This window comes from Coenobita brevimanus, chromosome 56, assembly GCF_032717465.1.
Source record: "Coenobita brevimanus isolate Jiangsu-jjx chromosome 56, ASM3271746v2, whole genome shotgun sequence".
NCBI classification, from domain to species: domain Eukaryota; kingdom Metazoa; phylum Arthropoda; class Malacostraca; order Decapoda; family Coenobitidae; genus Coenobita; species Coenobita brevimanus.
In genome coordinates this window covers 1,076,322-1,089,465 of record NC_137009.1, presented here as the reverse complement: position 1 = coordinate 1,089,465, position 13,144 = coordinate 1,076,322, and the positions used below count along the sequence as shown (strand labels likewise).

The following is a 13,144-nucleotide window of genomic DNA, read 5'->3' as shown; positions in this document are numbered from 1 at the left end:
CTACCTCCCTATCTCCCAAACGAGGAGGATGGACTGAGGAAACAGAACAACCTCCACCTGCAGTCCACCAGTATCATATTCAGAAGAGCCTGGGGTTACAACTACAACTACTACTGCTACTACTACTACTACTACTATACTGCTGCTACTACTACTATACTACTGGTACTACTACTATAATACTTCTCCTACTACTACTATTACAACCACATCCATATAGTGAAGTACCGGTAGGTATATTTATATGATGTCTATTCTGTCTATAGCCAGATACCATAATCCTTTTAGGGATAACCATTTGTCTTTGAGCTAGTTGCTTACCCAATAATTTTCCGAGAACACCAGGCCCTCTTCTTTTTCTCTACTGATTTTGTCCAGGAACTCTTAAGTCTTCCCTCTTTTTCTGGAATCTACCCTGCTGAGAGGGCAAGAAGTGGTGAAAATTTACTACACTCAGTTCACTTTAACTAGGCATAAACCTGCCAGTTCTTCATCTTGAATACTGAGCAGTATCAAGCACTTAACATTGGAATACAGTATAGTGCTAGGAATGAAGAAGTGCTACAAAATGAATGTAAGGCTGCAGTACTGTATTTTTCTGTCACAGCTAAATAAAATATGCTGCAAAAGGACAGGAATCTGGTCCAAGTTAGTAAAAAGGGTACAGTGCAACGAAATACCGAATCGGCAGTCATTTACCAAATCAACACCAAATCGGCATTTTTAATAGTTATATATTATCATTTTTTTTTTCACCATATGGGTTCATACACACCTAATAATCTGATATCCAGTCAAAAAATTGTGCTTATTTTAACTAATAATAAAACATCAGGATTCAGGCAAAAATATGCTAAAGTTAGCAGATATTTCCCATTTAGATCACCAGTACACCTTGACAGACTTCTATTTTGCATAAATATTGCTTTACAGTGCACATACAGGCAGACCCTGAGATACAATACCCTTAGATGCAATACCCCAGCATAGCGATGGGGGTAGAAATACCACTCTGCCCCACCAAACGATGGCCAAACACTGGTATAATGACAGGTTTTGTTTTTTTAAAACCGATTTTCATTACAATTTAGACGTAAATTTTGTGTTTAGGTTCATTTATAGCCTGTTTTTAGACTTAGATTAATGTATTTTAGTCCTAGGTGGGATGAACATTGTCATTTTGAGGTACAATTTACCAAGTTTCATTTTTTCCAGACTTATTTTTGATCAGATTTTATTTTTGGGTTTAGTGAGTTATAAACTGTTTTTAGGCTTAGTTTAGCTTGTTTGAAAGCTATTTGAGGGTTAAGGTTAGCTAGAAACTTGTTTGTGGACTCATTTGGATGGGTTTAGGACTTGGTTGTGAGGGAAACCCAAGGCTCAAAAACACATCCTTATACTTTCCATGTTAAATCTACCCCGAGATATGATACCCGCCTAGTGATGGGTTTTCACTCTACCAATTTCAGTATTAAACCAGTGTATGCCTGATGTATTTGCATATTATATCAATATTTATACAAACTACAAGTCTGCCAAGGTGAACTATTGAACTACTGTATAGGCAAAACACTTCTGCTTTCACAAGTTTTCCCTCTGAATCCTCATTTTTTATTAAATGTTAATTTAAACAGAAAATTTTGAATGGCTTTCAGATAATTAAATATGTACCAGTATGAACGTATATTATCCCTACGTGTCAAGTAGGGTTGGTGGAGGATTAGTGCCCCTCCCTGTAAAACAGTTAACTCTAAGCCCTTGGCCACCCCGTTTGGGATACATGGCGTCTGGCAATGAATGAATGAAAAAATGAACGTATATGGTGATAAAAATTATATTTTCCAATCAAAGGTGCTGATTTGGCTAATGATCGCTGAGTCAGTATTTCATCGCACCTAAAAGGGTACCACATAATGTAGCTACCCATGAACATACTTCATAATCTCAGTCTCATGGAACTCATTCTCAGCTGAATAAAATTGCATGGTATTAGATGAAAAGAATATTAGACCTCTCCTAACCATGACACAGTTAACAGATGAAAATAGTAAATCTTGGGGAAAAAAAAATGGTTCCTATCTTCCGAGGCTAAGCTACCATACCCATACACTGTAATAAACTACAGGCATACCCCGGTTTAACGATCTAATTGGTTGGGTAAAACCCCATCATTAGGCGGGGTATCGTATATCGGGGTACTTTTAACATGTATTTCAATGTGGACTGTTTACTAGCCATGGGTTTCCCCCCAAACCAGGTCCAAAACCCACCCAGATGAGCCCCAAAACAGGTTTAAAGGCAATCAATATGGCCTAACAGCTGTTAAGGAAGCTAACCTAAGCCTAACACCTGTAAATAACTCAACTATACCAACAAATGTAATCTGAATATTGTCAAATATAAGTCTGGAAAAATTCAAGCATAGTAAACTGTACCCCAAAATGACAATGTTCACCCCACCTGTGGCTAAAACACATTAAATGAAGTCAACCTAAACACACAATTTTAGTCTAAAATATCATCAAAATCGGAAAGAAAAATCAAAACCCATCATTAAACCAGGGTTTGGCCATCGTTAGGAGGGGCATGGTGCAATTTCAACCCCCATCGTTAAGCCAGGGTATCGCATCTAGGGGTATCGTATGTTGAGGTATTACCGTACTAAATTTGGCGCTGGAGAGGGTCATCGTCATGTGGTGCCACTATATAACCGGGCAGCTCACCTGCCTAATTATACAAATGTTCCATATGAAGTGGGGGCTTTCAACTTTAGGTTTATTGGCAATCCTAGGTGGTTAAAATCATCAGGGATCTAGAAGGTGAAGCTCTCCACTTAGGTTAGGTTGGCGAGATCATCAGTAAAGAATCTACTGCAGGTGTCCAGGCAGTTTCCTTAAATGGCTACCCTAAAACAGGTCAAGATTTGTTTGTTATATACTGTATATCTTTTGTGGTCTAAAATCAACAAGCAATTATCTGTATTGCATAATGTAGTAAAATTATTCTCTTTAAGAATGTGATAACATAAGAAGGCAGGCGGTATTGCTGTGCCCGTGTGGTAAGTTAATTAAATCCTTTACCACTCTGAACACACAACTTCAAAATTTCCAATCCAAATGGTTCTACCACCGGTTGACTGGAACAGGTTGGGGCATAAGTGTTGGGCTGATAGGAATTGGAGGCTTCCAGTTTTAGATTTAGTGGCAATTCCAAGTGGTTAAAATCAGTGGGGGACCTGGGGGGTTGGTTAGGTTGGCAAGACCATTAGTAAATAGGCTGCTGCAGCTACCAAGGTAGTTTCCTTAAATACCTTAAAATAGGTCAAACTTGTTTCTCACATAATCCTTTTGTCATCTAAAATCAACAAGCAGTTCTCTGTGTTGGATAATGTACTAAAGTTACTTTCCTTAAGAACATGGGAATATAAGAAGATAGGTGGAACTGCCATGCCCGCATTTTAAATTTTTACCTTTTACCAAAACCTGACTGATTTCTAATTGTGGCTTCTGCTACACAGTATCAGAAACAGCCAACAGAATAACCACGACTGAACCTCCAAATTTACCAAATATTACACCGTCATTTGAGCATGTCTAACAATTCTAAATCAATTAACCCAACTACGGAAGTACTACTACTTACTATTACTGATTAGCCAGCACGTTCTACACCAGTAAGCGGTCAAATCTGTTTATTCTCAGAAGCTGCGTAATACAACACATACGGCGCCTCGTTACTATGGTTACAGACTTCGATGTTCGGTTCTCCTATACACCAACCCGGGACAAATGACGTCCTAACCCTTTTAATCTATCTATTGCCAGACGCCTCAATCCTGTTCGGGGTGGCCACAAGCAAATCGCCTCCACGTCACGGAAGAAGTCGAGCCATGTCAAGTAAAATTCAGTTCAGTTCAGTTGATAGGTGAGGAGTATTGCCTTTTCATCGGCACTCCTCTTGTCAATTAATTTTTCTAGTTTATTATTTTTCTTGTATTTAGCTCGTGTTTTGCTCGTGTGTCTTTTGTTTTATTTTGTTTTGTATTTTTTTCTATTCTTTGCTATTTGTTAACGTATTCCTCTTTCTTTCCTTAATTTCTCTCTTTTTCCTCCATATATTATATAAATAGTCTTTTGTTCTTCCTATATTTTCTTCACTAAACAGTAATTGTCCTATTAAATTGTTTTCATTTTCTATATAAGGCTGTTGTAGGTGTTCTTCCTTATTCCTGTCTTCCTGATACAATGGGCACCATAATAAAAAGTGTTTTATGTTCTCTTCTGCTGCCCCGCACAAATCACATTTAATATTGCCCCCTGAAAATCTCTTCCTATCATTTAGTGGTAAATTATTTGTTCTACTTTTATATAATACCCGCCGCCGGAAGAGACAACGGGGGGGGGGGGCTAATGACCCAGGGCAAGAGGGTCACCCACCCACCACTGACCTGTGCCCCTTTTCCCCGCAACTGCCCCGACACCAGGTGAACCAGGATCGGAAACAACCTCACAGGCGGGACAACCATCGACAGCAGTGGGGTGGGACTGAACAAGAGTCAGTCCCTAGTAACATTTTGGCGACGGCCCTAGTTACACCCCTCAAGGGCAGGAGGCCCTTCAGTGAGCCACGAGGTGTCCCTACCTCTGCCACGTCCAGGGTAAGAGGCTCTCCAGTGTGCCACGAGGGAGCAATACCCTCTGCCACATCCACAGTGTGCCACGAGGGAGCAATACCCTCTGCCACATCCACAGTGTGCCACGAGGGAGCAATACCCTCTGCCACATCCACAGTGTGCCACGAGGGAGCAATACCCTCTGCCACATCCACAGTGTGCCACGAGGGAGCAATACCCTCTGCCACATCCACAGTGTGCCACGAGGGAGCAATACCCTCTGCCACATCCACAGTGTGCCACGAGGGAGCAATACCCTCTGCCACATCCACAGTGTGCCACGAGGGAGCAATACCCTCTGCCACATCCAGGGCAGGAGGCCCTTTGGTGCGCCACGAGGGGCCAGTACCCTCTGCCACATCCTGGGCAGGAGGCCCTACAGTGTGCCACGAGGGAGCAATACCCTCTGCCACATCCAGGGCAGGAGGCCCTTTGGTGCGCCACGAGGGGCCAGTACCCTCTGCCACATCCCGGGCAGGAGGCCCTACAGTGTGCCATGAGGGAGCAATACCCTCTGCCACATCCAGGGCAGGAGGCCCTTTGGTGCGCCACGAGGGGCCAGTACCCTCTGCCACATCCTGGGCAGGAGGCCCTACAGTGTGCCACGAGGGAACAATACCCTCTGCCACATCCAGGGCAGGAGGCCCTACAGTGTGCCACGAGGGGCCAGTACCCTCTGCCACTCCAAGGGCAGGAGGCCCTAGTAGAAAGCGAAAAGTGGGTCCCAGGGTAAAGCAACCTGGAGCCACGGCTGTGACAGAGACAGGAGAGAGAGTCGCCTCTGTGCTTCCCTCCCTGTATGTAGGAGAGGACACGGTCTCCGTGTGCACTCCACCTTCCGCGTTCCCCTGTGGGAATAGCTTGACACCACCCGGGAGAGTTGCCCCGAAGGTGTCACCAGAGTGGAGGCAAAGTCCGAGACCGGACCTGCCTCCCACTCCTGGGAGATTTCTATCTTCCCCAGGCACCAGCAGGAGACGAGGCCACAGCCCAACCCTGACGGCGCGTCCCCTGGCAGACCACCGCAGCCCCAGGACCCCTAGGTGAGCCCAGCAGACTACAGGCAAGGGTAACTCTGACCCCCTCACCCCGCGGAGCCACCGACGCCAGACCCACCTCCTCCAATTGTTTGGCCCCAGCCCCGAGGGCCACCTCTCAGGTCGAGGCCCCCAGACAGGCGGGCCTCCCTGCACCCCACCTACGAGACCCTGAGGTAAGGGTCTACCTTCAGGTCGAGGTCGAGGCCCCTGGACAGGAGGGCCTCCCTGCAACTCACCGACGGACCGGACCCGGGCAGTGACTCCCCTGCGGGTAGTGCGTTGCCTGCCACAGGCAGAGTCCCCCTGAGGTCCTCCCCCTCGAACAGAGTGACAGGGTGAATTAACCCAGGAAACACGGGTAAATCAGTGACGCCCCTTAGACCTAAGTAAACCCGAGAAAGAGGAACAGTGAACAGTGACAGAGTGTGATCCATATGAAACCAGTGGCTGATGTTATTTAATCCAACAAACTCACATGTCCCATAAAGGAAAATAATTCAATAATAATAAGTAAAGTACTATCACCCTCCCAGAATAAAGGAACTTCCGGTAAGTGTGAATGACGATCAGGGTGCGCAGGAGAACCAAGACCTGTCAACAGTGTCGCCGCGGCTATAGTTAACTGAGTCGAGTGTCATGATCCGCACCCTGACTTCCTTATAGTAATATTTCTCCCCCAGACCCTTAATCTTGTGTATTCCCCTTGCTACTGTGAATATAGATATTTTGGGTTTAAATGAAAGACGATCATCCACACTTATAGAACTAAAGCCATTGTTATATGTGTATCATATCGTGTGTTGAGTACAGTTGTATCTCGTGTCATCCCAACCTAACTCTGTGTCTCTGTATCCTATATCCTAAATATCACTCTGTATCATGTTGTAACGGTTTTAGAATTAAGGCAATAGATGTGTTAAGGTATACTGCCTAGTTTTTATGACCTGTTCCTTTGTTGGTGCTTTACTTCCGGTCTGGAAAGAGGACCCCGCTCAGTCGCTAGTGTTTTTAGGGCGAGGAGTCGACCTAAAAACACTCAGCATAACATCAAGCACCACCCTCTAACCACCCCACTCTACCTATCCTACCTCCGCACCTGTACCCTTCCCAGACTAACAGCCTCCGACAAATACTCCTGGACTTTCAAGACCTTTTCTCATCTGGCCCAACAGCCCTCGGCCACACCGTCTATCTCAGCCACGAGATACACACAACCGGACCACCCATTCGCCAAGCATCACGCCGCATGAACCCTAAGCAACGTGCGGAAGAAGACCGGCAGGTCCAGGACATGCTCGATGCCGGTGTCATTTCCGGCTCCACCAGCCCGTGGTCCTCCCCCGTCGTGCTCGTGAGAAAAAAAGACGGAACCATGCGGTTCTGTTGACTACCGCAGAGTCACTGATGTCACCATCAAGGACGCCACACCCCTACCCAGAATCGACGACTCCCTTGACTCCCTACACGGCTCAACATGGTTCTCTACCCTAAACCTGCAATCAGGATACTGGCAGGTCCCCGTTCACCCAGACGACAAACAAAAGATGGCCTTCTCAACCTCAAACGGGAAACACTATGAGTTTAACGTCCTCCCCTTCGGACTCCGCAACGCCCCAGCTACATTCTCCCGCCTCATGGAATCCATGCTGAGCGGTCTGACCTGGGAAACCTAACTGGCCTATCTAGACGACGTCGTAGTCTTCAGTCACACATTGGGCCGACCACCTCCACCGCCTCAAACAAGTGTTCCTAAGCATACGCCAGGCTGGACTTTAACCGTCGAAATGCGTCCTAGCCGAGCGATCCGTCTCCTTCCTAGGACACGTGATCGGAGCCGAGGGCATCTCACCCGACCCCGAAAAACTACGTGCGATAGCCGACATCCCTCTACCTAGTGACGTCCACGAAACCAGGGCCTTCCTAGGCCTAACTTCATATTACAGACGTTTTGTTAAAGGTTTCGCCGACATCACCAAACCACTCCATGACCTCACAAAAAAGGGCGAACCATTCATGTGGACAGAACCAAGGAAGGCTGCATTCAACAACCTCAAATCAAAGCTTTTCTCAGCCCCCATCGTAGCTTTCCCAGACTACAACCTTCCATTTCGTCTGTACACCGACGTTTCCCTCATAGCCATAGGGGCTGTCTTCGCTCAAGTACAACACGGCCGCGAACACATCATCACCTGCGCCAGCCGCACCCTAAATCAAGCTGAACGGAATTACACTGCCACCCAACGCGAGTGCCTCAGAATCATCTGGGCTCTAGAATACTTCCGTTCGTATATTTCTGGCACCCACGTAGTCATCATCACGGACTACCAATCACTGCAATGGCTACGCCAGTTCCAATACCAACAATGTCCAACTCATCCGATGGCGAGAAGAATTCGACTGAGATATCATACCGGCCAGGGAAGTTACACAACAACGCCGACGCCCTTTCCCGCCTACCCATCAACACTATCTGCCCAAAACCAGACCTAACTCAAATGTGGAGAGATAAACAACACCCTACCTGGATCCCGCCGCGCACGTTCGCCAAACTTCACCAACATGGCGATCACCTGTTCGATTCAGATGGCCACATCGTCCTCGACCCTACCACTGCACGCAATGCCATGTTACACCTTCACGCCAACAACGGCATCCACCTCGGGACGAAGAAACTTTTACATGGTTTCAACGACATGTATTGGACAGCAAACCCATCCACCATTGCTAAAAACATTATCCAAGCATGCCGTGCCTGTGCCCTAGGTAAAGACATCACTCACACACCCGGCCCTTCAGGCAAACTAACTGCACAAAAACTGCGGCAGTTGCTCTCTCTCGACGTCGTCGGCCCCCTCACACCTAAAGCGGGATACAAATACGTCATCACACTCGTGGATGTTTACTCAAAGTTCATCAACGCTTGCCCCTCCAAAGACCACAACGCCGTATCAGTCGCCAACGCCCTGACCCGCCACGTCTTCCCCTACTTTGGAATTCCCCAAGCCCTACACTCAGATAATGCCCCAGAGTTTACTGGCAGAATATGGGAAGAACTCGCAAAAATATTCAGCTACCACATCTCCCACTCATCCCCATACTGGCCACAAGGAAACAGCATATGCAAGAGAAGTCATCGGTCCCTTCTAAACCAAGTCAGAACTAGAATCATGCAAACGGGAAATGACGATTGGCCCACCCATGTCAAAATTGTACAATGGGGCCTCAACACATGCCCCAGAGACGACGGCATAACCCCCCACGAGCAAGTGTTCGGGGAAGCACCACTCCTCCTACCCCTCCGCCACCACCTCCACCCTCCCACCCCTCCCTCCACCACCGACCTCCTTCATCACCTCAAACGGCATCTCCACCACCTCCAAGCACAATAAGATCTAAAACCCGACACTAACCCCTCCAACCCCTACAAACCAGGAGATTCCGTCGTCGTGGTGCATCTACTCACCCCCGCCAAGACCTCCCCCTGATTTGATGGTCCATTCACAATCATCAAAGTCCCTAACCCTTATCAAGTTTCCATTGATCACCAGTGACAACCGCACACATATCGTAACCAACACGTGCGCCCCTTCCACCCCTCCAACAATGACCACACACACACACCCGCACACCCCGCACCTCCCTCCGCGCACCTGCTACCTCGGCGTCTTCCGAGAATTACCCCCCAGACTCCTACTCCTTCTCACCTCCACCCTCCAACTCACCCACGAGCATGCCACCTCCCACCACACCGACCCCCAACACACCACCCTTTCTCTCCGACACCAAACCCAACTCCCCACTCCTCCCCATGACCACCTTACCTCCGCACCACCATCTCCGCCACCACATCCTGCATCACTGCCCCCGCCGCCCACTACCCAGCCCCCAGCCCACCAGCTAACCCACCCCCTGCACGACACTGCCATACCATCACAACCCACCACTCACCCCCCCTCACACCAGTCCACGCACCACCCCACCCACCACACCACTCTCCAGCCCACCACATGCAACCACTCCACCACTCGCACGCACCACCCATCCAACCACTCCCCCCTTACCCCATGACCATTCTCACTACACACGACGCACCACACCCCCACCCACAATCCCACCCAGCGACGACAACGCTCCCTCACCACCACGTGCCCAACCATCCTGACCACCACCACCACCAGGTCAGGATGCCTTTCATGCCCACCCTCTAGATACACCCCAACACCACCACCCACCGCCCACATGACCCACCATTCACCACCACATACCACCCACACCCCAAACACCTCCCCCATCACCCTCCCTCTCCACCAGGCAAAATGGAATCTCCCAAAATCCCAATTCCCCAAAGTACAACGCTCCTCCCACCAACCCGTCCCCCATAAAAGCCCCAAGCTCCCCTCACTCGCCAGCATCCAACCCCTGCCTTCACAGCAAGCACCACCACCCGAGATGAAGATCGAAAGAGTCCATTGGCAACCTCACAACCGCCCCCATGTCAGGATCAGGGCAACACACCAGCTTCTCCGGCTCCTACGCCGGACCAACCACCCATCCTCCCTACGGCTCACTCTCAACCACCACCGAGAGCCAAACCCCACCACCCTCCACCGGACCAACTTCCTACAACACCTCAACCCGGCCCACCAGACATCCACCACCACGACACCACTTCCAATCACGGGGCCGTGACTTCTTCACCATGGAGGGTGGTAAAATACCTGCTGCCGCTGGACCACCCAATCCGCCACCCCCCACCCCACCACCAAGCCACTACCACACCGCCACCCCAGGAGGGCACCACGGCGGGGCTATTGACCCGGAACAAGAGGGTCACCAGGGCACCCCTGTCCTGAGTCCCTCTTCCCCGCAACTGGCCCCAACACCAAGTAAGCGGGAAGAGGCAACAACCCTGCGAGCGGGGCAGCCTTCACCAGGTTCGGGGTGGGGCTGATCCAGAGTCAGTCCCAAGCAACACCGCGGTACGGCCACTGTACGTGCCGGGGAAGGAGCAGCCACTGTACGCCCTTCGGTTGTTTTCCCCCTGTGACCCCGCCATCACAGCCACTGTAGGTGAGGGGGAAGGAGCGGCCACTGTACGCCCTTCGGTCACAGCCACCTCTGGAGACGGCCTCGGAGCGTTAGTTATTGAATGCGCTCCAACTGGCAAAGGCAGGAATAGTGGAGCCACGATCACGGCCACTGTACATGACGGGGAGGGAGCGGCCACTGTATGCCTCTCATCCACTAGATCCTCCTTCTATGGGAGTAACACTGCGCTCACGGCCACTGTACGTGACAGGGAAGGAGCGGCCACTGTGCGCCCTTCAGCTACTTCCCAAAGGGCAGGCAGGCCCATGGCTATGGCCACTGTACGTGCCAGGGAGGGCGCGGCCACTGTGCACCCCTCACCTGCCTCTTCCTCCTTCGGGAGCAGCACCGCCAGCACTGCCACTGTACGTGCGGGGGAAGAAGCGGCCACTGCACGCCCTTCAGCTGCAGGCCCTAGGAGTCACGGAACTGCCAACACGGTCACTGTACGTGTGGGGGAAGGAGCAGCCACTGTACGCCCTTCATTCGTAACTCCGACGGTCCTCCCGAAGCAGGAGGTCCCTTGCGCGGCCGACCCTTTACCTCTCGGCTGCGTGGGACGCCCTTTGTTGTCTCCTTTCAGGAGTGGTTCCCCGGAGGTGCTGCCAGAGTGGTGGCGTGGCCCGATCCCAGTCCTACCACCTACCCCTGGGAGGTCCCTGCCCCTGCTGGACATCCGACGGAGAAGGTGCCACAGTTCACCCCTGACGGTGCTCAACCCTGCATGCGACCGCAGTCCCCGGACCCCCAGGCCTGACCGGCAGGCCCCAGACCCGGGCAACTCGGGCTCCCCCTCTCCCCGGAGTCGGAGGCGACAGGCCCGCCTCCTGCAGGTGTTTGGCCCTAGTCCTGAGGGCCACCTCCCAGGTCGAGGCCCCCAGACCGGAGGGCCTCCCTGCACCCCACCGACGAGGCTCCAGTACGAGGGCCTCCTCCCAGGTCGAGGCTCCCAGACAGGAGAGCCTCCCTGTACACCCCCGACGATGAAGGCCCAGGCGGTGACGCCCCTACGGGCAATGCATTGCCTCCTACAGGAAGGATCCCCATAAGGCCTCCTCTCACGCCCAGGCGCCTCATCAGGTTAAACCCAGGAAACAAGGGTATGTAGTGTTATTGACGCCTTTTGTGCCGCGAACTGCCGAGACGGGAGTGTGTAGTGACAGTAACAAAGTGAGGGCCAGAACAATATAAGTGACTAAGTTATAAGTGACACACTGAGAAACGATACCCCGGCAGAGTGGAAAATACTAATAAATACAGACAGAGTAACATATAGAAATAGTGGGTCAAGACCAGTGGTGCACGGGAAAACCAAAGACCTGTGAATGAGTGTTACCGTGACTGACTTTCCCGAGTGTCGCGGCCCGCACCCTGAACACTTATAGTAATATTCACTCCCCTGACCCTTGGCCCTGTCCACTTCTAGTGCATCAGAATTAATATATAAAATACCAATTCTGCGTATGAACAGACTGCAGGTATCGTGCATTCATTATTTATTATTCATGTGTAAGTGAAGAATACTATCTCCTGAGTGTAACACTGTAAATTCCTATTGAAGGCTAACCCTGTGTCCCTGTCCAAAGCATATCCAGTGTCTCTCTGTTCTATATTGTAACGGTGTATGAATTAAGACCATAGATATGTTAAGGTATACTGCCTGGTTTTTATGTCCTGTTCCTTTGTGGGTGCTTTACTTCCGGTCCAGAAAGAGGACCCCGCTCAGTCGCGGGCGTTTTTAGGACGAGAGGTCGGACTAAAAACACCCAGCATAACACCCCCCTCTCTCATATACCTCTCCACCCCATCCCTCCATCTCATCCTCGGCCTCCCCCTCCCTCTTCCCCCCTCCACCTCACTCACATACACTCTCTTCGTCAGTCTTTCACCCTCCATCCTCTCCACATGCCAAACCACCTCAGTGTATTCCTCCTAACGCTGCCTATCACATCCACACCACAACGCTCCTTTATATCCTCATTTGCCAGCCTGTCTCTCCATGTGACTCCACAGGCTCCTCTTAAATAACTCATTTCTACTCCTCTCACTCTTGACTTGTGTCCATCCAGCACCGTCCAAGCTTTACTTCCATACGTTAGAGTTGGTATCACAATACTGTAATGTAGTAACTTTTTCACTTCCATGCTCACTTCCCTGTTTCTTATCACTGCTTTCAAGGAACCAGCAACCTTTCTTCCCTGCTGTACCCTTTCAAGCACTTCACCCTCCAAACCTCCATCCTTACTCATCACACTACCCAAGTACTTAAACGTACTCACATTTTCCAATTCCTCACCATCCAACCTCGCTGTACATTAACTGACTTCACCTCTCTCAAAGACCA

At 50.0% G+C, this 13,144-nt stretch overlaps 1 protein-coding gene across 2 annotated transcripts in view; it reads right to left on the bottom strand.

Moving 5' to 3' along the window:
* Positions 1 to 3,729, bottom strand: part of LOC145401756 (cilia- and flagella-associated protein 298) — a 36,930-nt gene extending 33,201 nt beyond the window's left edge. For both annotated transcript variants that reach the window (XM_080273935.1, XM_080273936.1), the window contains exon 1: positions 3,643 to 3,729. The gene's annotated coding sequence lies outside the window, so the exon portion shown is untranslated. The remainder of the gene's footprint in view (positions 1 to 3,642) is intronic.
* Between the last annotated feature and the right edge of the window lie 9,415 nt (positions 3,730 to 13,144).